This window comes from Coregonus lavaretus (genome assembly GCF_964263955.1).
Source record: "Coregonus lavaretus genome assembly, chromosome: 1".
NCBI lineage: Eukaryota > Metazoa > Chordata > Actinopteri > Salmoniformes > Salmonidae > Coregonus > Coregonus lavaretus.
Genome location: NC_139988.1, coordinates 80,215,128 through 80,240,342, shown reverse-complemented (window position 1 = coordinate 80,240,342; position 25,215 = coordinate 80,215,128). Strand labels below are relative to the sequence as shown.

At 48.4% G+C, this 25,215-nt stretch overlaps 1 pseudogene across 1 annotated transcript; it reads left to right on the top strand.

Annotated features, from left to right (window-relative positions):
• The first annotated feature begins 411 nt into the window (after nt 1-411).
• Nucleotides 412-24,596, top strand: LOC311134112 (growth factor receptor-bound protein 7-like; annotated as a pseudogene). The gene is made up of 13 exons: nt 412-474; nt 4,743-4,899; nt 5,275-5,396; nt 6,875-6,949; nt 7,429-7,566; nt 21,292-21,496; nt 22,717-22,822; nt 23,207-23,264; nt 23,346-23,442; nt 23,605-23,781; nt 23,906-23,943; nt 24,077-24,170; nt 24,450-24,596. The product of its transcript is annotated as a growth factor receptor-bound protein 7-like (transcript).
• Nucleotides 24,597-25,215: the final 619 nt, after the last annotated feature.

Sequence of the window (25,215 nt, the reverse complement as noted above, 5' to 3'; positions counted from 1 at the left end):
CCCTCCTGAGATGTGTGCAAACCTGGTGGACAACTACAAGAAACGTCCCTCACTGTAGAGGGAACAGAGGAGGACAGTTCCACGCTTTTCATTCTGGAAAAATTTGCTCAACAAAATAACTGAAAATGGAACAAATGAGTCACAAATGAAGCCTGGATACAATGTATAAAATATCAAATATAACTAATAAATTACACAATACATTTCCATTAAGAGTGTCTCTTTTTTGGATAAAGTCTGTTTATGAAGGTTACAAAAACAACATGTGACATGACTCAATATCAGAACATGACTCAGTGACTGCTGAGCCTGTGGCAAGTGTAAGACGTGTCAAATGCTATTGAGTCATTCACTGCCAACCTGTTGAGTCATGGCCATGGTGTAAGTCATGTCAGGTACCTGCTACTGCGGATGACGAGGGGCTGGCAGCAGCGAATGGGAGGGGGAGGAGGGCTGGCCACAAGAGGAGCCAAGGTGAGTGTGGAGATACACAGCAGCTCATTATCCCCACCAGAGTTCTATGGTCTGTCAGAGCCCTTGAAGACCTCAGTCCATTGCCCTTTTGTCTGTCACTATAAAAGCTGTTGACTGACTCTTGACAGCAGAAACCCAAGCTCTGACCCTGGTTTAGCTTGTGCCAGTTCCAGAATTGTCGTATTGCTGTTCATCCTATTGTTCATCCATGATGTGCATTCCGTCCGTTGACACTAGCGTGCGAGCATTAACGATAACATATTTTTAATCCTGTAATGATAACTTTTTAAAAATGTTCATTATGTAATTTGTGTCTTGATATTGGATTTATTTTCTTTATGTGTGTCTTTGTATGCATGTGTATGTACTGAATATTTCTCAATAATGTACTCTGCTACTCAATGTAGTATCATAAACTGGGTGGTTCTGTGATGAAGTGGTGTTGAAGGAGTCAGGCGCAGGAGGGTAAATCACAGAATAACAGGCTTTAATCCGCAAAATACAGGTTTACGCAGAAATGTGTCAAACACACTCCAGGGCACAACACAGGCGCACAGGAAATACTCCCGTCGATACAAAATACACGAGCTCCACCGAGCTTCACTAACCTCCACAATAAACAATCACCCACACAGACAAGGAAGCAGAGGGAACACTTATGCAATGACTAATGAGGGAATAAGGACCAGGTGTGTGTGATTGAAGACAAGACAAATGGAGTGATGATAAATGGATCGGCAGTAGCTAGTAATCCGGTGAAGCCGAACGCCGAAACCTGCCCGAACAAGGAGGGGAGGCAGCCTCAGCAGAAGTCGTGACAGGTTCAAGCCTTGAATTCTGATTGGCTGGCAGCAGTGGTATATCAGACTGTATACCACGGGTATGACAAAACATTTATTTTTACTGCTCTAATTACGTTGGTAACCAGTTTATAATAACAATAAGGCACCTCGGGGGTTTGTGTTATATGGCTGTCAGGCGTCAGTGTGTAGCAGTAGGATGGAGTCAGGCTCAGGACACAGAGCTAGTAGACAACGTACTTTACTCGTAAATAACAAATGAACATAACCTCCACGCAGGGAGGACAAACCCGCTCACCAGTCGATAACACCAAACATAGAACAAACACGCACACAACACAGTGGGAGCCAGAGGGTTAAATAGGAAACAAATCATAGACATAATGGGAACCAGGTGTGTACAATGAAGACAAAACAAGTAGAACACAAAAACAAAGATCGGTGGCAGCTAGTACTCCGGTGACAACGAACGCCGAAGCCTGCCCGAGCAAGAAGGAGGAGCAGCCTCGGCTGAATCCGTGACAGCACCCCCCCTTGACGCGCGGCTCCAGCCATGCGCCGACACCGGCCTCGGGGACGGCCAGGAGGACGCGGTGCAGGGCGAGTCGGATGACGACGGTGGAAATCCCTCAACATGGAGGGATCGAGGATGTCCCTCCTAGGGACCCAGCACCATTCCTCCGGACCGTACCCCTCCCACTCCACAAGATACTGCAGGCCCCCCACCCGACACCTCGAATCCAGGATGGAATGGACCGAGTACGCCGGTGCCCCCTCGATGTCCAGTGGGGGCGGAGGAACCTCCCGTATCTCAGACTCCTGGAGTGGATGGGAACCAGCTACCACCGGCCTGAGGAGAGACACATGGAACGAGGGGTTAAAACGATACTCAGGAGGAAGCTGTAACCTATAACAAACCTTGTTCAATCTCCTCAGGACTTTAAATGGCCCCACAAACCGCTGACCCAGCTTCCGGCAGGGCAGGCAAAGGGGCAGGTTTCTGGTCGAGAGCCAGACCCAGTCCCCCGGTGCATACACCGGGGCCTCACTGCGGTGGCGGTCGAAACCATTCATCCACCGCAGGTGCCTCGATCTGGCTCTGATGCCATGGTGCCAGAACCGGCTGATAACCTAATACACAGTGAAATGGAGAAAGGTTAGTGGAGGAGTGGCAGAGGGAGTTTTGGGCCATCTCTGCCCAGGGGATGAAAACCGACCACTCCCCAGGCCGGTCCTGGCAATATGACCGCAGAAACCTACCCACATCCTGGTTTACTCTTTCCACCTGGCCATTACTCTCGGGGTGAAACCCTGAGGTCAGGCTGACCGAGACCCCCAGACGTTCCATGAACGCCCTCCAGACCCTTGAGGTGAACTGGGAACCCCGATCAGACACTATATCCTCAGGTACCCCGTAGTGCCAGAAGACGTGTGTAAATAGGGCCTCCGCAGTCTGTAGGGCCGTAGGGAGACCGGGCAGAGGAATGAGACAGCAGGACTTAGAAAACCGATCCACAACGACCAGGATCGTGGTGTTCCCTTGTGACGGGGGAAGGTCCGTAACGGGTCCTGAAGTCCAGTGCGAAGTCCTGTGCGCTCCTCTTCCCCTGTCTGAGGTGGAACAGACGTTCCCCCGCCGCTCTCCCCTCCGGTGGATGATCGAATACCGCCCGGAAGCGGCAGGTGAAATCTTTGTAGTGCACCGAGCGCTCTCCCCGACAGACAGGAGATGAGGGCGGACACGCTCTCGTATCCCGAGGGAGCCGAGTGGATGGTAGCCAGGTAGAGCTCTACCTGGAGCAGAAAACCCTGGCACCCGGCAGCTGTACCGTCATATGCCCTCGGGAGCGAGAGCCGAATCCCACTGGACCCAGGTGACGAAGGGGTGGACAGCGGTGTGGGTTGCTGTGTAGTTGGAGGAGGTGTAGGAAAAACTTCTCTCTCCCATCGCTCCATGGTGTTCAACATGCGCTCCATGGCTGTGCCGAGAGTCTGTATCATGGTCGCCTGCTGTTGGACGCGTTCCTCCACTGATCTGGAAGGAATGAATGTACCTGCTGACTCCATTTGAGGTGCGTGTTTCTGTCAGGCGTCAGTGTGTAGCGGTATACGGAGTCAGGCGCAGCACACAGAGCTTGTAGACAACGTACTTTACACGTAAATAATGAATGAACAGAACCTCCACGCAGGGAGGACAAACCCGCTCACCAGTCGATAACACCAAACATAGAACAAACACGCACACAACACAGTGGGAGCCAGAGGGTTAAATAGGAAACAAATCATAGACATAATGGGAACCAGGTGTGTACAATGAAGACAAAACAAGTAGAACACAAAAACATAGATCGGTGGCAGCTAGTACTCCGGTGACGACGAACGCCGAAGCCTGCCCAAGCAAGGAGGAGGAGCAGCCTCGGCTGAATCCGTGACAATGGCCAATATACCACGGCTAAGGGCTGTATCCAGGCACTGCGCGTTGCATCGTACGTAAGAACAGCCCTTAGCCGTGGTATATTGGCCCTGCTATACTCTGCTACTCAATGTAGTAATATACTCTGCTACTCAATGCAGTGTTAGGTTCTGAACAAACATGGTAAAAACTCACGAACGACTAGAAAAATCTCAAACCAAGTTTATTTACCCCGCTGGGTCATACAGCTGCAAAGACAACCTACAAGTCACACAAACACATCTTTATACCTTCCAACTAGGCGGAGTCACCTCCTTGCATGTCTAAGATAACCAATCCTTCTTTGGTGTTAGGCAGAAACACAGTAGGTTCTTCTTACTGGTATTGTCATGGCCCTGCCTAACTCTAGGACCCTCATGGGCGTGGAAGTGACTATGTATGTGTGAGATAGGACTGTAATCAGAGGTTCTTTGATGTGGCCCTTGTGGCCTCCCTTCCAGTAGTATCTTCTCTCTTCAACTGTTGACCTTGTCTCGAGTTGAGTTCTACATCCCTCATGGTCCTTGTTCCGCAGACACTGGCCTGCCTTATCAAGAACTGAAACTAGACTGTTGCCCTTTGCCTCCCTCCTTAGGAACATTCATATTCTACAATAATATATTTGAACAGAATATTAACTTTCTGCACTTCCCCTTTTCTCACTCAGTAACTTTCCATATCACTCAGTAACTTTCCATACACCTAGGTCCTCTTTACCCTTCCTTGACCCCTAACATATACATTCCTTATGTATATAAAGCAATCAAGAAGTTCTAGTATGGTAGCATGAATAAGTATATTTCAAGCTAGTAATATACTCTGCTACTCAATGTAGTAATGTACTCTGCTACTCAATGTAGTAATGTACTCTGCTACTCAATGTAGTAATGTACTCTGCTACTCAATGTAGTAATATACTCTGCTACTCAATGTAGTAATGTACTCTGCTACTCAATGTAGTAATATAATTTACAACTCAATGTAATATCTCTCTCTCTGTCTGGGTCTTTGTCTAGCTGATCAAGGTGTTTGGTGAGGACGGTCACAGTCATTCCCTGTGGGTGTCACCCAGGGACACCGCCTGGGATGTGTGCCGTATGTTCGTGCAGACGGTCCACTGCAGCGAACAGGAGAACTGGGCTCTGATCGAGCGGCATCCAGCCCTGGGCCTGGGTAAGAACACATACAAGTCACACACACTCAGAAGCAAACACACGCAGATGCCAACACGCATACAAGCACATACACGCACACACACACTGTCTGTTGCGCACACACACTGTCCAAATGTTGCCCAGCAGATGCCAGAATACTAACCATTTGAAATTGTATTTGAAATGTCTGAAAGCGAGTCATCAAAAAGTCTAGATGAGATGAGATTAAACTGGAGTATGGTGTCCATACCAGGACAGCCTCAGACTCATAAGGAGTTGGTGTCAGACTCACTCTGGCTTGAGAAACCCTGCATAGCCAGTAGCTCTCCAGGAAGAGGGTTGGCCACCCCTATCCTACCCTGTGTGAAGTATTTCTCTGTGTTTTTTCCCCAAGAGCGAGTTCTGGAGGACCACGAGGTGGTGTTGGAGGTGCGGGCCGCCTGGCCCCCAGAGGACAACACCAAGCTTCTGTTCCGCAAGAACTACGCCAAGTATGAGTTCTTCAGGAAACCTGTGGTAGGCCTCCTGAGCTCCACTGCCTCCTCCATCATTTGTCTAGGAATAGCTATTTAAAGTCAAATGCCAAAGGCCTTTCTCAATACATCTCACACAGAGATCAGCTTAGATAGATGGAAGGAAATTGTGATGAATAGTATAACATACAAGATGCTCTGTAACATTATGCGTTATGTAAAAGATTTTGATCTCAATGTGTTGTACAATGTAGGTCTGTGTGCTATGCATGACTGCAGTAGAGATAGTCTGATAGGATCTGATGTTATGCCAGATAGACTGTTGGCTGTACTGGTTTTAGTCAGACGTATGAGTGACAGGTTAGTATGTTAATAATCTGATGACAGACTTCCTGGTAGAATCAGTGTTAACATCTTGTTCTTATCACATTCTTCACGTTACTCATCCTGTTCATTAACACTGCTGACTACATACACTAGACTGACATACCTTCATACCGACCTTGTGCCATACCGGGATATTCGGTAAAACCAGCACTGAACACACAGGGTGCTATTTTCAACCCCTATTGAGCCCATGTAACCCGAAGGTTAGCAATGTTAACAAGTACATGTACAATCCCATAGAGAATGCTAACTAGATGCTAAGAGCACATTGCAAACATTTTTATATAGGTTTCAGGACAGACATCCCAGCTCATAAAGTTATACAAGTAACTCAAAAATGCTACATACAGTTTGCTGCACGTACAAAACAAATATTAGACATTAAGGCTCTTGATCCAGAATTTTGGAAGAAGCTAACCACTTAGTTAGATAGCTAACTAGATACTAAATTAGCGAACCAAATTGCCAACTGCAGAGCATTTAGCACATTTTAGACAGTTAACTTAATGTTTGCCAGCTCTTATAACTATTAAGTTGTGAACTCTACACTTTGAATTTCACTGGCGCGTGCGACACAACAGTGAGTGACTCACAAGGCTCTGGTCTCTAGTCGTTGTGTGCTAGTAAACTAATACCACGTGACTGGGGGCTACCGGTAAGCTTCATCATGAAAAATTATGTGACAGGTGAAATGAAGAATGGAATCTTCTTTATCTCTTAACGTATTGCACAAGTTGACTGCAGGTACAGTATTTACTTAAAAAGTAGCAACAAATAATAAAATGTATTAAAAAACAATCCCGTTGCTATTTCCAAATATCCTGGTATACAGTATATACGGTGCATGCACATACAATCACATCGTATTTTCTGATATTTTCTCCATTTATTGGCATGGTAGGCAGGTTGATTCACACATGTGCACTGGAGGTGTAAGCAAAATAAACATTTGTCAGGTTAAAAAAATTGCTTTGATTTGCATGATGGCTTGCCTCAACCCCTTGAAACACACTGCTATTAAATCAAGCCATTGGTCCTAACCCTCCAAACAGGCCCTATAGAGCCCTTGTGTTATCTAAATAACCCTTTGTTTTACAACTGTTGATTAATTGTCACTTCCTCTTCCTGTTAAAGCCATTTTTCCACGAGCACATGATCTCAGACAGTGCTGATGTCACCAAGGGAATGACCTCAGCAGAGCTCATCCAGGTAAACAGCCTACTGTAGGGAAATAGCAAGACCTACTGCCCTGGTATAGCTTCTCCTTTACAGTGTATTCTAGGTTTCACTCTAGCTGAGCATAAACTATTACTACTGTGGGTAGCGTAGTGGTTAAGAGTGTTGGGCAAGTAACCAAAAGGTCGCTGGTTCAAATCCCAGAGCAAACTAGGTGAAAAATCTGTTGATGTGCCCTTGAGCCAGGCACTTCACCCTAATTGCTCCTGTAAGTCGCTCTGGATAAGAGCATCTGCTAAATGACTAAAATGTACTGTGAGGATTGTATAGCTAGTTGTCAGGAAAGTATATAAGGAAACAAATTAAATTGGCAGATCTTGAGAATTACTTTTCAATCAGAGGAAGTACAGAAACCGTCTTTTGGAATGTTTTTTTAGTTCAAGTGCTTTTCTTTGTTTCCTCCACTGCATCATGGTCTATAACTCAGATGTTGTTTCCTTGCTTCTATCCAGAATCTGTTGCAGTCGGGGACATGTCCTGAGATCCAAGGCTTCCTCCACGTCAGAGAGCCCAGCCGCAATGCCTGGAAGAAGATCTACTTCTTCCTCCGACGTTCAGGCCTCTACTGCTCCACCAAGGGCTCATCAAAGGTCAGCCATGGAGCACAACATCTATATGTAAATAGAGCATCCAGAACAGAAAGTCCAATTGAAAGTAATTGACAAGCAATTTAATGCACATTGATTTAGTTCTAGACTTTCCATTTCAAATCAATGGTATGTAGATATTTATAGTATATTGTGTCGATATGCCCCATCGACGGATAGCTTTGTCTGTCTGTCTGTCTGTCTGACTTGGGGATGGGCACAGTTAATTGAATATCCGAACGGATGTTAGTATTTAATTACTTGCAAGAGTATTCATTAAAAAAATATATAGGCCTATTTATCAATTGAAAAGGCTTTGTCTGAATTAAATAAAATGATCAATGTGACTATGCTACATATATAGTTACCATGGTACTACAGTCAGCTGCTCTTCATATGTAGCCGAGCAGGTGAAGTGGTATATATTTCTAATCAATGCAATATGGAATTAAAATGATGGATTAAGTTACTTTAATGAGAAGGAGTAGGCTACAATGATCAACCAAGGTAGACTGTTGTTTAATCTGAATGGAGTTTTTGTAGAAAAGGATGGAGAGCGCAGCAAAATGGCCGCAATTAGCCTTGCTAGCTAGTTAGTTGGCTAAGTTAGCTGGCTAGCGTAGCTAGCTTCTTCACATCGATTTGGTGCAGTCAAATCAAATTGTATTTGTTTCATGCTTCGTAAACAACAGGTGTAGACTAACAGTGAAACGCTTACTTACGGGTCCTTTTCCAACATTGCAAATTTAAAGATAAAGCAATACGAGGAATAAATACAGTGTATAACGAGTAAAAATAACATGCCTATATACTGGGAGTACCAGGCAATAACATGGCTATTTACAAGAAGTATCAGTACCGAGCCGATGTGCAGGGGAACAGGGGAATAACATGGCTATATACAGGAAGTACCAGTACAGAGTCGATGTGCAGGGGAACGGGGGAATAACATGGCTGTATACAACAAAAAAAGGCACCAAGTCGATGTGCAGGGGAACGGGGTAATAACATGGCTATATACAGGAAGTACCAGTACCAAGTCGATGTGCAGGGGAACAGGGTAATAACATGGCTATATACAGGAAGTACCAGTACCAAGTCGATGTGCAGGGGAACGGGGTAATAAATTGGCTATATACAGGAAGTACCAGTACCAAGACGATGTGCAGGGGAACAGGGTAATAACATGGCTATATACAGGGAGTACCCGTACCAAGTCGATGTGCAGGGGTACGGGGTAATAACATGGCTATATACAGGAAGTATCAGTACCGAGTTGATGTGCAGGGGAACGGGGAAATTGAGGAATCTATGTACATATATAGTTGAAGTCGTAGGTTTACAGACATTTAGGTTGGAGTCATTAAAACTTGTTTTTCAACCACTCCACAAATGTCTTGTTAACCAACTGTAGTTTTGGCAAGTCGGTTAGGCCATCTACTTTCTGCATGACACAAGTACATTTTCCAACAATTGTTTACAGACAGATTATTTCACTTATAATTCACTGTATCACAATTCCAGTGGGTCAGAAGTTTACATACACTAAGTTGACTGTGCCTTTAAACAGCTTTATGTAAAGCAGAACATTATGTAATGGCTTTAGAAGCTTCTGATAGGCTAATTGACATAATTTGAGTCAATTGGAGGTGTACCTGGGGATGTATTTCAAGGCCTACCTTCAAACACAGTGCCTCTTTGATTGACATCATGGGAAAATCCAAATAAATCAGCCAAGACCTCAGAAAAACAATTGTAGACCTTCAAAAGTCTGGTTCATCCTTGGGAGCAATTTCCAAACACCTGAAGGTACCACGTTCATCTGTACAAACAATAGTATGCAAGTATAAACACCATGGGACCACGCAGCCGTCATACCGCTCAGGAAGGAGACGCGTTCTGTCTCCTGGAGATGAATGTACTTTGGTGCGAAAAGTGCAAATCAATCCCAGAACAACAGCAAAGGACCTTGTGAAGATGCTGGAGGAAACAGGTACAAAAGTATCTATATCCACAGTAAAACTATTCCTATATCAACATAACCTGAAAGGCCGCTCAGCAAGGAAGAAGCCACTGCTCCAAAACCGCCATAAAAAAGCCAGACTACGGTTTGCAACTGCACATGGGGACAAAGATCGTACTTTTTGGAGAAATGTCCTCTGGCCTGATTAAACAAAAATAGAACTGTTTGGCCATAATGACAATCGTTATGTTTGGAGGACAAAGGTGGCCGCTTGCAAGCCGAAGAACACCATCCCAACCGTGACGCACGGGGGTGGCAGCATCATTCTTACATAAGTACAGTGAGGGAAAAAAGTATTTGATCCCCTGCTGATTTTGTACGTTTACCCACTGACAAAGAAATGATCAGTCTATAATTTTAATGGTAGGTTCATTTGAACAATGAGAATAACAACAAAAAAATCCAGAAAAAAACGCATGTCAAAAATGTTATGAATTGATTTGCATTTTAATGAGGGAAATACGTATTTGACCCCCTCTCAATCAGAAGGATTTCTGGCTCCCAGGTGTCTTTTATACAGGTAACGAGCTGATTAGGAGCACACTACGCCGTGAAGGACTGAAATCCTGCAGCGCCCGCAAGGTCCCCCTGCTCAAGAAAGCACATATACAGGCCCATCTGAAGTTTGCCAATGAACATCTAAATGATTCAGAGGAGAACTGGGTGAAAGTGTTGTGGTCAGATGAGACCAAAATGGAGCTCTTTGGCATCAACTTAACTCGCCGTGTTTGGAGGAGGAGGAATGCTGCCTATGACCCCAAGAATACCATCCCCACCGTCAAACATGGAGGTAGAAACATTATGCTTTGGGGATGTTTTTCTGCTAAAGGGACAGGACAACTTCACCGCATCAAAGGGACGATGGACGGGGCCATGTACCGTCAAATCTTGGGTGAGAACCTCCTTCCCTCAGCCAGGGCATTGAAAATGGGTTGTGGATGGGTATTCCAGCATGACAATGACCCAAAACACACAGCCAAGGCAACAAAGGAGTGGCTCAAGAAGAAGCACATTAAGGTCCTGGAGTGGCCTAGCCAGTCTCCAGACCTTAATCCCATAGAAAATCTGTGGAGGGAGCTGAAGGTTCGAGTTGCCAGACGTCAGCTTCGAAAACCTTAATGACTTGGAGAAGATATGCAAAGAGGAGTGGGACAAAATCCCTCCTGAGATGTGTGCAAACCTGGTGGCCAAGTACAATAAATGTCTGACCTCTGTGATTGCCAACAAGGGTTTTGCCACCAAGTACTAAGTCATGTTTTTCAGATGGGTCAAATACTTATTTCCCTCATTAAAAAGCAAATCAATTGACAACATTTTTGACATGCGTTTTTCTGGATTTTTTTGTTGTTATTCTGTCTCTCACTGTTCAAATAAATCTACCATTAAAATTATAGACTGATCATGTCTTTGTCAGTGGGCAAACGTACAGAATCAACAGGGGATCAAATACTTTATCCCTCACTGTATTAATTTTGTCCATGTGGGTGAGGGCAGTGTGGAGTGCAATGGAGATTGTGTCATCCGTGGATCTGTTGGCGGTATGCGAATTGGAGTGGGTCCAGGGTGTCTGGGATGATGGTGTTGATATGACCCATGACCTGCCTTTCAAAGCATTTCATGGCTATAGATTTGAGTGCTACTGGGCGATAGTCATTTAGGCAGGTTACCTTGGCGTTCTTGGGCACAAGGACTATGGTGGTCTGCTTGAAACAAGTTGGTGTTACAGACCAGGTCAGGGATAGGTTGAAAATGTCAATGAAGACACTGGTCAATGCATGCTCTGAGTACGCGTCCTGGTATTCCATCTGGCCCTGTGGCCTTGGGAATGTCAACCTGTTTAAAGGTCTTACTCACATCGGCTACGGAGAGCGAGATCACATAGTTGCCCGGAACAGCTGGTGCTCTCATGCATGGTACAGTGTTGCTGTCACGATCGTTGTAAGAGGCAGACCAAGGTGCAGCGTGATAGGCGTACATCTTTTAATGAGTACTTTACCCCAACAACAAAACAATAAAACGATACGTGAAGTCTAAAGGTTCACCAACACAAACCTATACAGAACAAGATCCCACAATACTAAAGTGCCAAAAGCTGCCTAAGTATGGTCCCCAATCAGAGACAACGAGCTACAGCTGTCTCTGATTGGGAACCACCCTGGCCAACATAGATAGGAACGATCTAGAACAGACCCAATGAAAACTAAACATAACAACTAACACCCTGGCTCAACATTAAAGAGTCCCCAGAGCCAGGGCGTGACAGGCCGGGCCGGGCTGGCGACGCGCACCACAGGCTTGGTGCGGGGAGCAGGAACAGGCCGGACCGGGCTGGCGACGTGCACCACAGGCTTGGTGCGGAGAGCAGGAACAGGCCGGACCGGGCTGGCGACGCGTACCACAAGCTTGGTGCGGGGAGCAGGAACAGGCCGGACCGGGCTGTCGACGCGCACCACAGGCTTGGTGCGGGGAGCAGGAACAGGCCGGACCGGGCTGGCGACGCGCACCACAGGCTTGGTGCGGGGAGCAGGAACAGGCCGGACCGGGCTGGCGACGTGCACCACAGGCTTGGTGCGAGGGACAGGAACAGGCCGGACCGTACTGGGAACACACACCACTGGCCTTGTGCGGGGATCAGGAACGGGCCGGACCAGACTGGTAACACACCCCAGTACCTCTCGCCGTGCCTCTACACTCTCCTTCCCCCTCATGACCAATGCCCCCCGTAACCTGGTGGCCTCCTCTCCTAGTCCGCAAACTCGCCCTGTAGCTGCCTCCAGCAGCCCTGTCATCCATGCCGTGTGCCCCCCCAATTTTTTTTATTTGGGTTGCCTCTCGCCTGTCCGACGACAGCCCGGTTGGCGCCGCTTCTCCTCTGCTGTCTGGGCATCCTCCCTCATCGCCCTCCGGTAGCGGACGGCCTCCTCCTCCGTGATCTTCCCCCAACCGAGGAGGACATCTACCAGAGTAACCTCCTGTTCCATACTCGGCGTTTGCTCCTGCACACGCTGCTTGGTCCTATTTTGGTGGGATCTTCTGTCATGATCGTTGTAAGAGGCAGACCAAGGCGCAGCGTGATAGGCGTACATCTTTTAATGAGTACTTTACACCAACAACAAAACAACAAAACGATACGTGAAGTCTAAAGGTTCACCAACACAAACCTATACAGAACAAGATCCCACAATACTAAAGTGCCAAAAGGCTGCCTAAGTATGGTCCCCAATCAGAGACAACGAGCTACAGCTGTCTCTGATTGGGAACCACCCTGGCCAACATAGATATGAACGATCTAGAACAGACCCAATGAAAACTAAACATAACAACTAACACCCTGGCTCAACATTAAAGAGTCCCCAGAGCCAGGGCGTGACAGTTGCTTGCCTCGAAGCGAGCATAGAAGGCATTTATCTTGTCTGGTAGGCTCGCATCGCTGGGCAGCTCACGGCTGGGTTTCCCTTTGTAATCTGTGATAGTTTGCGCGCCCTGCAACATCCGTCGAGTGTCAGAGCCAGCGTAGTAGGATTTGATCTTAGTCCTTTATTGAAGCTTTACCTGTTTGATGGCTTGTTGGAGGTCATAGATTTCTTATAAACATCTGGATTAGTCTCCCGCTCCTCTCTAGCCTTTAGCTTAGTGCCTGTAATTCATGGCTTCTGGTTGGGGTATGTATGTACGGTCACTGTGGGGACGACGACGTCGATGCACTTATAAATGAAGCCGGTGACTGATGTGGTAAACTCCTCAATGTTATCAGATGAATCCCAGAACATATTCCAGTCTGTGCTAGTGAAACAGTCCTGTAGCTTAGTATCCGCATCATTAGACCACTTCCATATTGAGCGCGTCACTGATACTTTCTGTTTGAGTTTTTGTTTGTAAGCAGGACGATAGAGTTATGGTCTGATTTGCCAAAGGGAGGGTGAGGGAGGGCCTTGTATGTGTCTCTGTTTGTGGAGTAAAAGTGATCTAGAGTTTCGTCGCCTCTAGTTGCACAGGTGACATGCTGGTAAAACGGATTTCAGTTTCCCAGCATTAAAATTACCGGCCACAAAAAATGCCGCATCTGGATGTGCATTTTCTTGTTTGCTTATGGCCCTATAGAGCTCGTTGAGTGCAGTCTTGGTGCCAGCATCGGTTTGTGATGGTAAATAGACAGCTATAAAAAATATAGATGAAAACTCTCTTGGTAAATGGTAGCTTATCATGAGGTATTCTAACTCAGGCGAGCAAAAACATGAGACTTCCGTAACATTAAAGATCGTGCACCAGCTGTTGTTAACAAAGAGACACACCCCTCCTCCCTTTGTCTTACCGGTGTCTGCCGTCTGGTCTTGACATTGCTCAGAAAAACCAGCGAAATGTACAAGTTTTAGAACACCTACTAATTCAAGGCAGTGGCTAGAAGGCCGGTGACGACGAACGCCGAAGCCTGCCCAAACAAGGAGAGGAGGCAGCTTCGGAGGAAGTCGTGACAGTACCCCTCCTTGACGCGCAGCTCCAGCAGCGTGCTGACACCGGCCTCGGGGACGGCCAGGAGGACGTGGAGCAGGGCGAGCCGGATGGCGACGGTGGAAATCCCGCAACAGGGAGGGATTGAGGATATGCCTAACCGGGACCCAGCACCGCTCCTCCGGACTGTACCCCTCTCACTCCACGAGGTACTGAAGACCCCCACCTGATGCCTCGAATCCAGGATGGAACAGACAGAGTATGCCGGGGCCCCCTCAATGTCCAGGAGGAACCTCCCGCACCTCAGACTCCTGGAGCGGACCAACCACCACCGGCCTGAGGAGAGACACATGGAACGAGGGGTTAATACGGTAATCTGGAGGGAGTAGAAACCTAAAGTTCCACGTCTCCTCCGCGCGCCGAAACCAGTCATCCACCGCAGGAGCTTCGGTCTGGCTCTGATGCCACGGTGCCAGAATCGATAGATAACCTAAAACACATTGAAATGGCGATAGGTTAGTGCAGGAGTGGAAGAGTGAGTTCTGGGCATATTCGGCCCATGGCAAGAACACTGACAACTCCCCTGGCCAGTCCTGGCAGTAGGATCGCAGGAACCTACCCACATCCTGATTAACCCGTTCCACCTGCCCATTAGACTCGGGGTGAAAACCAGAGGTCAGGCTGACCAAGACCCCCAGACGTTCCATGAACGTCCTCCAGACCCTGGATGAAAAATGGGGACCCTAGTCAGACACTATATCCTCTGGCACCCCGTAGTGCCGGAAGACGTGAGTAAACAGGGCCTCCGCAGTCTGCAGGGCCGTGGGCAGAGGAAGGAGGCGGCAGGCCTTAGAGAAGCGGTCCACAACAACCAGGATGGTGGTGTTACCCTGAGAGAGGGGAAGATCAGTGAGAAAGTCAATACACAAGTGGGACCATGGCCGTTGTGGAACAGGTAAGGGATGTAACTTACCCTCTGGGAGGTGCCTAGGTGCCTTATTCTGGGCACATACTGAGCAGGAGGAGACATACACCCTCACGTCCTTAGACAAAGTAGGCCACCAGTACTTCCCGGTCAGGCAGCGCAATGTACGGCCGATACCTGGGTGACCAGAGGAGGGGGACGTGTGTGCCCAATAGATCAGACGGTCACGTACCGCAGCCCAGCTGGGCACTGAGGTGGAGATGGCTCTGTGCGTAACGCCCGCTCTATGTCCGTGTCCACCGCCCACACTAGCGGCGCCACAATACAGGAGGCCGGGAGTATGGGCGTGTTATCGGTGGGCCTCTCCTCTGTGTCGTATAGCCGTGACAGTGTGTCTGCCTTCACGTTCTTTGTACCCGGTATGTAGGACAGTGTAAAATCAAACCGGGTGAAGAACAGGGACCCCCTGGCCTGGAGAGGGTTCAGCCTCCTCGCTGCCCATATGTACTCCAAGTTACGGTGGTCAGTCCAGACGAGGAAAGGGTGTTTCGACCCCTCGAGCCAGTGCCTCCACACGTTCAGGGCTCTGACAACAGCCAACAGCTCCCGATCACCAACGTTGTAGTTCTGCTCCGCCGGGCTGAGCTTTTTGGAGAAGAAAGAACAGGGGCGGAGCTTGAGTGGCGCACCTGAGCGTTGAGATAGGACAGCGCCTATCCCTACCTCGGACACATCCACCTCCACTACGAATGGTAGTGATGGATCGGGATGGGCCAGCACCGGGGCTGAGGTAAACAGAGCCCTCAAGTTACTGAAAGCCCTGTCAACCTCAGCAGACCAGCGGAGCAGGATGGCCCACCCTTCAACAGAGAGGTGATGGGAGCTGCGACCTTGCAAAGCCAATAAAGCGCTGCACCTCCTTTACCATGGTGGGAGTCTGCCAATTAAGCACGGCTGAAATGCAATCTCCCTCCATCTCCACACCTTAGGTGGTGATGCGGTATCCAAGGAAGGAGACGGACTGTTGGAAAAACAGACACTTTTCTGCCTTGGCATATAGGTCATGTTCCAACAGTCGGGCCAGCACTTTGCGAACCAGGGACACATGCTCAGCGCGCGTAGCGGAATACATCAGAATGTCATCGATGTAGACCACCACACCACAACCAAGCATGTCCCGAAACACCTCGTTCACAAAGGATGGGAAGACTGATGGAGCATTCATCAAACCGTACGGCATCACCAGGTATTATAATGCCCCATGGTTGTGCTGAATGCTGTCTTCCACTCGTCCCCCTCTCGGACACGCACCAGGTTGTACGCACTCCGGAGATATAATTTTGTGAATAAGCGCGCCCCATGTATTGACTCGTTATAACTATAACGAATTGTCCCCTTGTTAAGTGCTCGGTAATCAATGCAAGGGCGTAGACCTCTGTCTTTCTTCTTCACAAAAAAGAAACTTGAGGAGGCGGGTGAAGTGGAGGGACGTGTGAACCCCTGGCGCAGGGGCTCGGAGACGTATGTTTTCATCGCCTCCGTCTCAGCCTCTGACAGGGGATATACATGACTCCTGGGAGGCACAGCGTCTACCCGGAGGTTTATTGCGCAATCCCCCACACGATGAGGTGGTAATTTGGTCGCCTGCGTTTGGGAAAACGCGTGCGCCAAATCGAGGTATTCGGGGGGAATGCGCACGGTGGAGGTAGTGTCTGGACTTTCCACCGTGGTTGCACCAACAGAAACAGTTAGACACCTACCCTGACACTCTCGCGACCACCCCGCGAGAACCCTCTGCGGCCATGAAAAGGTGGGGTTGTATGGTGCTAACCAGGGAAGACCCAACACAACAGGGAAATCGGGAGACTCAATAATAAAAAAGGTGACTTGCTCTCTATTGGTCTCTTGCATAACCATTGTGACTGGTGCTGTAACTTCCCAAACGAACCCTGACCCTAATGGTCGACTGTCAAGTGCTTTGGTGGGCAGTGGAATGGATAGGGGAACCAATGTAATACCTAGACTCAGGGACGGCCTGTTCAATAGGGCGATATGGGCGACGCACTGCCAAACGGGAAAAGGAAGGGATTTTTTTTCTAATCAATTATATCATGGCAACAGTAGTTATCAGTGTTGTAATCTATACGTCTGATCTGCCACAGTGCCACACTGCCACTAAATGTCGAATCAGGCTAAAGTCGTGCTTCAAATGGCTCCACCCCCTTTTGGGGCGATTTCAGTCAGATTGAAAATCGCCCAGAACTTCTGTCATAGACTCCCATGTAAAATCTATTTTTTTCAAATTTCAGAGCCTTCAATACAATCTCAATGGGTGTCTGTGGGCTTGCACTTACGCGCTTTCGTCATACGTTACGTAACCATGAACGTAACTGAGAAAAGAGTGGATTGTTTGAAAGAAGTTCCTTTTAATCGGCGAACAAATGAAGATAAATTGGCAACGAAACAATTAGGACCTCCCAGACCAAATTTAATAATTCAACAGGTTTCTACTAAAGGCGGAAAGTCCTACACCCGAGGATTTTCCAAAAATTGGTACGAACGAAAAAAGACATTGCCACTCACTCAACTGGATGACGAGGGATACAGGCTAGCTGTCCGCCGCCACAACGATGAGGTTAGTGTTGATAATCACAAGTTTACTGGATGTGGATATGGTGTAATAAAGGCAGTTTATTCAGAGGTAAATATATCTGGAATCGCGTTCACGGACCCGTTCGTCAAACTCTTAGGGAGCTATAAATTAAGCCCCATTACTTACCATATCAGATAAGAGAAATTGCTGCAGCTACATATATTTTACATCCTGGCCCTACATAGTTCACTATTTGCATCACTTACCAAAATATTACATGTGGTCATATATGCTTGGAAAGTGGAGATGCCATAGAACGTCAAAAAAGTAAACATTGCTGGAGACACATTGCCGTTTTGGAGAAGACATCGCGTTTGCTAGCGAAGAGATTTGTTGTGGCAAATGAACTTGGGCTGGGAATTGCCAGGAACCTCACGATAAGATATATGCATCAGCATTGCGAGTCTCATGATTCTATACGTATTGCGATTCGATACTGTGATTTTATTGCGCACCATATGTCTGTTGCAGAGGGATCAGAAAGCCATGAGAACGAGTTTTGATCAGTCATGGAAATAAAAGTGCTGAAAACAAATTGGCTCCCAATGTGAAAAGATTGAGAACAAGCTATGAAGGAACAATAATGGTGTTTTGGTGCAGGTACAGCCAACTAGCGCTAAAATATTGCGATATTGTCAATACAGTATATCGTAAAGCATCACTATGTAACTCGATTTCTTTCACCCCAATCCCTCAAATTAACGGTAAATAACTGAATTGTTTGCCCCACATTTAGCTAAGATGATTAGCTAGCCAGCTAAAATGTTTTAGTTAGTTAGCAGTCGCATCTACAATAGTTTACTGTCAATAACATGTCTCCAAAAATGACGTGGTGTCTCCAATTGTGTTGACATTTTACAATTGCAATGCGCATCCATGAGTATCCACTTTCTGTAGCTCAGCTGGTAGAGCATGGTGCTTGTAACGCCAAGGTAGTGGGTTCGATCCCCGGGACCACCCATACACAAAAATGTATGCACGCATGACTGTAAGTCGCTTTGGATAAAAGCGTCTGCTAAATGGCATATTATTATTATTATTATTATTATTATTATTATCTGAAGAGAGCCCCGAAACATTGTGTGCAGACATTTTATGCAATAAATGAAGTAGGTTCAATCTAGTAGTTCTGATCTTCTGATTGGTCCTGATGAGTTGGGCGAGGTCCCCTGCAGGCTACTGTCACTGTTGCATTGGCTCTGAGTCGGGTTCTCTGTCTTCAAATGTTCAGCCTAAGAGAGGGGATTTTTGTGTGTGTGTGTGTGTGTGTGTGTTTAACAGTGATGATGTGTGTGTGTGTGTGTGTGTTTAACAGTGATGATGTGTGTGTGTGTGTGTTTGTGTGTGTGTGTGTCCTCAGAGCAAGAACTCGTGAGTTGGAAGAACTGAGAGGCCTATGGCGTGGGTGTTGTCCTTGGCCACCTGCTGACAAGGCTGACAAGATAGGACCCTTTTGTCCATTGTTATTGGATAGGAACAGAACTTATAACCAGCTCCTGACCTAAATAGATCTTAGCACAACATTTTACTCAACATATCATATTCCATATTCACTATAACAAATATATTTACTACGACATTAGCAAGAACCGCCACATCCTCAGCCGGCTAATCCAGTGTGTGAAGTTTTGCGGAGTGTTTGAGTTAGCTTTGCGAGGCAAAGATGAAACTGAGGGCTCCACCAACCCTGGTAAGCCAACACTTTTGAGATCAGTCAATAAATGCTTCTGGTATTGACTTATATGCTGCCCCTGTCTTCATGTTGTTGCTGGACATATCTTTTTTTAAATGTGTGTCGGTCACCTAAATCATCAGAAAAATTGCCCCTCCTGAGAATTTTTTCAGGAGCCGCCACTGCCTAGACTATGAGCTAACGACATGTCCATAAAGTTCTCAGCTGCGCCTGAATCGACCAGCGTCTTACACTGGGAAACTACAGTGTAATCAGGGAAGTTGACGTGTATGGTGCAGTGCGCAGCAGAGAGCTCTGAACAAGGGTGGGTTTGCGCTACCTGGGGTGACGCGAGATTGCCTCCAGACCCGGAAGAACCCTGACGTCAGCATGCAGCAGAGTGTCCTCCATGCCACACGAGTGACACTGGAGCTGTCGTCCTCCGTTCTCCCTCATCGCTGCACCACCAAGCTCCATCGGAACTGACCAGGCTAGCTCCCTTCGGACGTCCTCTCGCAGGCTGCACCGGAAACTGTTGATGAGGGCCCACTCGTTCCTCCCAGACCCATTCGCTAGAGTACGAAACTCCAGGGCAAAGTCCTGCGCAGTCCTCGTCCCCTGCCTCAGTTGGACCAGCCGCTCGCCTGCCTCTCTACCTTCAGGTGGGTGATCGAAAACTGCCCGGAAGAGGCAAGCGAACTCCCTGTAGTTGTCCAACGCGGCTTCTCCTTCTCCTTGGGGGGTATGGGCAAGTTGCAGCGGAGGGTGCAGAGCTGGTGGCCGGTGTAGGGGTAACCAGGTGGAAAGCATGGCCAGCCGTAGCAAAATGCTTATTTTTTGTCAGTGGTGACAGTGTTTCCTAGCATCAGTGCAGTGGGTAGCTGGGAGGAGGTGCTCTTATTCTCCATGGACTTTACAGTGTTCCAAAACATTTTGTAGTTAGTGCTACAGGATGCACATTTCTGTTTGAAAAAGCTAGCCTTTGCTTTCCTAACTGATTGTGTATATTGGTTCCTGACCTCCCTGAAAAGTTGCATATCGCGGGGGCTGTTCGATGCTAATGCAGTACGCCACAGGATGTTTTTGTGCTGGTCAAGGGCAGTCAAGTCTGGGGTGAACCAGGGGCTATATCTGTTCTTAGTTCTGAATTTTTTGAATGGGGCATACTTATTTAAGATGGAGAGGAAAGCACTTTTAAAGAACATCCAGGCATCCTCTACTGACGGAATGAGGTCAATATCCATCCAGGACACCCGGGCCAGGTTAATTAGAAAGGCCTGCTCGCTGAAGTGTTTTACGGAGCGTTTGACAGTGATGAGGGGTGGTCGTTTGACCGCGGACCCATTACAGACGCAGGCAATGAGGCAGTGATCGCTGAGATCCTGGTTGTAGACAGCGGAGGTGTATTAAGAGGGTAAATTAGTCAGGATGATATCTATGAGGGTGCCCATGTTTACCGATTTAGGGTTGTACCTGGTAGGTTCCTTGATAATTGGTATGAGATTGAGGGCATCTAGTTTAGATTGTAGGACGGCCGGGGTGTTAAGCATATCCCAATTTAGGTCACCAAGCAGTACGAACTCTGAGGATAGATGGGGGGCAAGCAATTCACATATGGTATCCAGGGCACAACTGGGGGCTGAGGGGGATCTGTAGCAAGCGGCAACAGTGAGAGACTTATTTCTGGAAAGATTTTTAGAAGTAGAAGCTCAAACTGTTTGGGCATAGACCTGGATAGTATGATAGAGCTCTGCAGGCTATCTCTACAGTGGATTGCAACTACGCCCCCTTTGGCAGTTCTATCTAGACGGAAAATGTTGTAGTTCGGGATGGACATTTCTGAATTTTTGGTGGCCTTCCTAAGCCAGGATTCAGACACTGCTGGAACTTCAGGGTTGGTACAGTGTGCTAACGCAGTGAATAACTCAAACTTAGGGAGGAGGCTTCTGATGTTAACATGCAAGAAACCAAGGTTTTTACGGTTCTGCCACGCTCATTGCCTGAAGTCAGCGCAGCCTATCCCGGGACGTCTTCCTGGGGGCTCGGAATTTGCCTCGGTCCTCTCCGCCATTCCCACGGAGTACCAGGACCTCCGGGAGGTGTTCAGTAAGGCCCGGGCCACTTCGCTTCCACCACACCGACCCTTCGACTGCGGAATCAACCTTCTCCCAGGCACCACTCCGCCCCGGGGACGACTGTACTACCTGTCGGGTCCGGAGACCAAGGCTATGGAGACCTACATTGAGGACTCCCTAGCTGCCGGGTTCATCCGTCCTTCTGCCTCCCCCGCCGGCGCAGGGTTCTTCTTTGTGGAGAAGAAGGACAAAACCCTGCGCCCGTGCGTCGACTACCAGGGCCTAAACGACATCACGGTGAAGAACCGCTACCCACTACCACTCAACTCAATATGCTAAATGGCATATTATTTATTATTATTATCTCCTCGGCCTTCGAGCCGCTCCAGGGGGCCAACGTGTTCTCCAAGCTGAACCTACGGAACGCCTACCACCTGGTGCGGATACGGGAGGGGGATGAGTGGAAGACTGCCTTCAACACAGCCAGCGGTCACTACGAGTATCTGGTCATGCCATTTGGCCTTACCAATGCTCCAGCTGTGTTCCAGGCCCTGGTTAATGATGTTCTCCGCAACATGTTGAACCGGTTAATCTTCGTCTACCTCGACGACATCGTTGGCTTCTCCCGCTTCGCCCAAGAACATGTGCTCCACGCCTCCTGGAGAACCAGCTTTTTGTGAAAGCGAAGAAATGCGAATTCCATCGCTCCACCATCCCCTTCCTGGGCTACATCATCAAGTGTCTCAATTCCAGGCAAGCTAGGTGGGCCCTGCTTTTCACCCGGTCCAACTTCTCCTTCTCATACCGACCGGGATCCAAGAATGTCAAGCCAGATGCGCTGTCACGCCGCTATATCCCCGCGGCTACACCCCCGGATTCTGAGACCATCCTTACCACCTTGTGCTTGGCGTTGGCACTCAGTTGGGGAATAGGGAAGCAGCCGAACCCCGGGGGGGGGGGGGGGGCCCAGATAACCGGATGTTTGTTCCTGACGCTGTCCGCTCCACGGTCCTGGAGTGGGCCCACTCCTCCAGGCTTGCCTGCCATCCAGGCTCCCGCCGGACCCTGGCCTTTGTGCGACAACGCTTTTGGTGGCCTACCATGGTTCCTGACGTCTCCGCGTTTGTCGCCACCTGCAGACCTGGAGACGACTCTGCGCTGCCTGGTCTCCGCCAACCCCACCACCTGGAGCCAGCAACTAGTGTGGGTTGAATACGCCTGCAACACCCTTCCCTGCTCTGCCATGGGTCTTTTGCCCTTTGAGTGTTCCCTGGGTTATCAGCCCCCGCTCTTCCCGCAGCAAGAGGAAGAGGTCAGCATACCCTCGGCCCAGATGTTTGTCTGCCGCTGTCATAGTACCTGGAGAAGAGTCCGGTCGGCTCTTCTCAAGACCACCTCCAGGTATCGACGACAAGCGGACTGCCACTGGACCCCGGCTCCCCGGTATCGTCTCGGGCAGAAGGTATGGCTGTCCACCCGAGATCTGCCCCTCCGGGTTGAGTCCCACAAACTTTCCCCCCGGTTTATCGTCCCTTTCCCCATCTCCAAGATCATTAGCCCCTCTGCTGTTCATCTTCTGTTAGCCCCGTACCCTCCGTATACATCCCTCTTTTCATGTGTCTAGGATCAAACCCATGTCTCACAGCCCTTTGTCTCCTGTTTCCGGTTTTGACCATTCTGCCTGCCCTGACCCTGAGCCTGCCTGCCGTTCTGTACGTTACACCACCCTGGATTACTGACCTCTGCCTGCCCTTGACCTGTCGTTTGCCTGCCCCCTGTTTTTGTAATGAACTTTTGTTACTTCGACACTGTCTGCATCTGGGTCTTCTCCTGAAACATGATACAGTGTCACCAACAGCCGCAAGCTCTATGGTGCCCATGTGAACTTCACCTTCTGTGTCAAGGTAACCATTACAACCATTCAGGGCTTTGTTCAAAAGGGCAGTGTTCTCAAATAGGATGCTTACATGTTTCTTTGTTTGTAGCCCAGCAAAGACCACATTCGTGCACAGGACTTAAAGCTGCTGTGTGCGGAGAATGAACAGACACACCTGCTGGACCTCTGCATTTAGACCATTCAATGTGTGGAGAAACCAGTACTCAGGTATCAATACATCATAAACTGAACTTCATTATAAAAACATAACATTCTTGGCATACGCATACTGGGTAAGATGATGGCTAAAAAAAGGATACATGTACTCCTGCTTACCCTATACATTCCTCCTGTGTCTTCGGGGACAGTATGGGAGGCAGCTGCAGTGTAACCACCAGCTGTCCCAGTCAGCACCTCACCTTCTGGACTTCTCAGGTAAGGAGGGGGGCTGGGTCATCCAGAACGCCCGGGAGGCCCAGAGCGCAGAGAGGGAGGAGGGACAGGCATGGAGGATGAGGATAACGGGGGGAGAGGGAGAACGGAAAGTGGCTGGGATGAAGAGAGATGGAGCTGAGACTGGACATGGGTAAAGATCAGTGAGGTGAGGACTTAAAAGAGAGGGATGGGGAACAGCACTGAGGTGAGAAGAAGGAGAAAAAGAAAAAGCAGGCCCAGAGGCTGATAGAGGAACAGGGATTGGTGAACGGGTATGTGTGCCTGCTTGTTGTGGGCACATCTTTGCATGTAACGCCTTTGCATTTATCTTTGTGAGTAAACAACATGCTCACCTTGGGTGACATCTAACACATTGTGTGCATATTGTATAATCTGTGTGTGTAGAATGTTCCTGGTTCGTGAGAGACAGCAGCATGCCCAGTGTTTTGTCCTCTCGTTGTGTTACTAGCTGAAGACTAAACACTACCTCATCATCCCTGTGAGTGGACTTTCCTCTCCCCCGTCATGTCAGCCTTGCCTTTGCTATTCCCTTATAACATTGCTATCTCGTAGTCTAGCCATACTAGATAAATATGATAGTGATAGGGTGACAGATGCAGGGTCTACGTTCTGTGTTTTCCATCATCATTTAGCACAGACGGTTATGCAGATTGCAATTGGCTTGCTATCTAACTCCGGTGTCATATGCATGTAGTGTGCGATCCTGACAGATTATTTGACTGTTAAACCCTTTCCTTAAACTCGTTTCTCTGTGTAGTGTGAGGAGGGCGGTAGGAAGTACTACACCATGGACGATGTCCTCACCCTCTTCGTTGACCTTCTGCAGCTGGTGGAGTTCCACCAGATCAACAAAGGCATCCTCCCCGTCTGCCTCAAACACCCCTGTGTCTGTGTCGCCCTCTGACCACTGGGCTACGGACACCCCATATGACCACTGGGTCACTGTCACTCCATATGACCACTGGGCTAGGGACACCCCATATGACCACTGGGCTAGGGACACCCCATATGACCACTGGGTCACTGTCACCCCACATGACCACTGGGCTAGGGACACCCCATATGACCACTGGGTTACTGTCACCCCATATGACCACTGGGTCACTGTCACCACATATGACCACTAGGCTAGGGACATCCCATATGACCACTGGGTTACTGTTAGGCCTACTGCTGCTAGGTAGCTCTCTCTCTGCTCTCCCCCTCCCCTCTGTATGTTCTTGATTGCAGGAGTGAAGTCTGGTGTGCGGGAGTCAGGGTTCCAGCTGCAGCTCATTCACCATAATCACCTCAGCCTTAAAGACCCGGTCAAACTTGCCACTCATCGTCAGATCATAGTCAAGACGACCATGTTAGTCTCGCTGTTGACTCAACCTGCTTGTTTTCGCTCTTTGTGTTTTTGGCCTGTTCTATTTACTTTTCTCCTGTGCCACAGATTATTGGAACCTGACTCCTGCCTCCGCTTCACTCCTGCCACCACCATCCAGCTTTCCACTACCGGACCTCCCTTTTGGACTCACCAC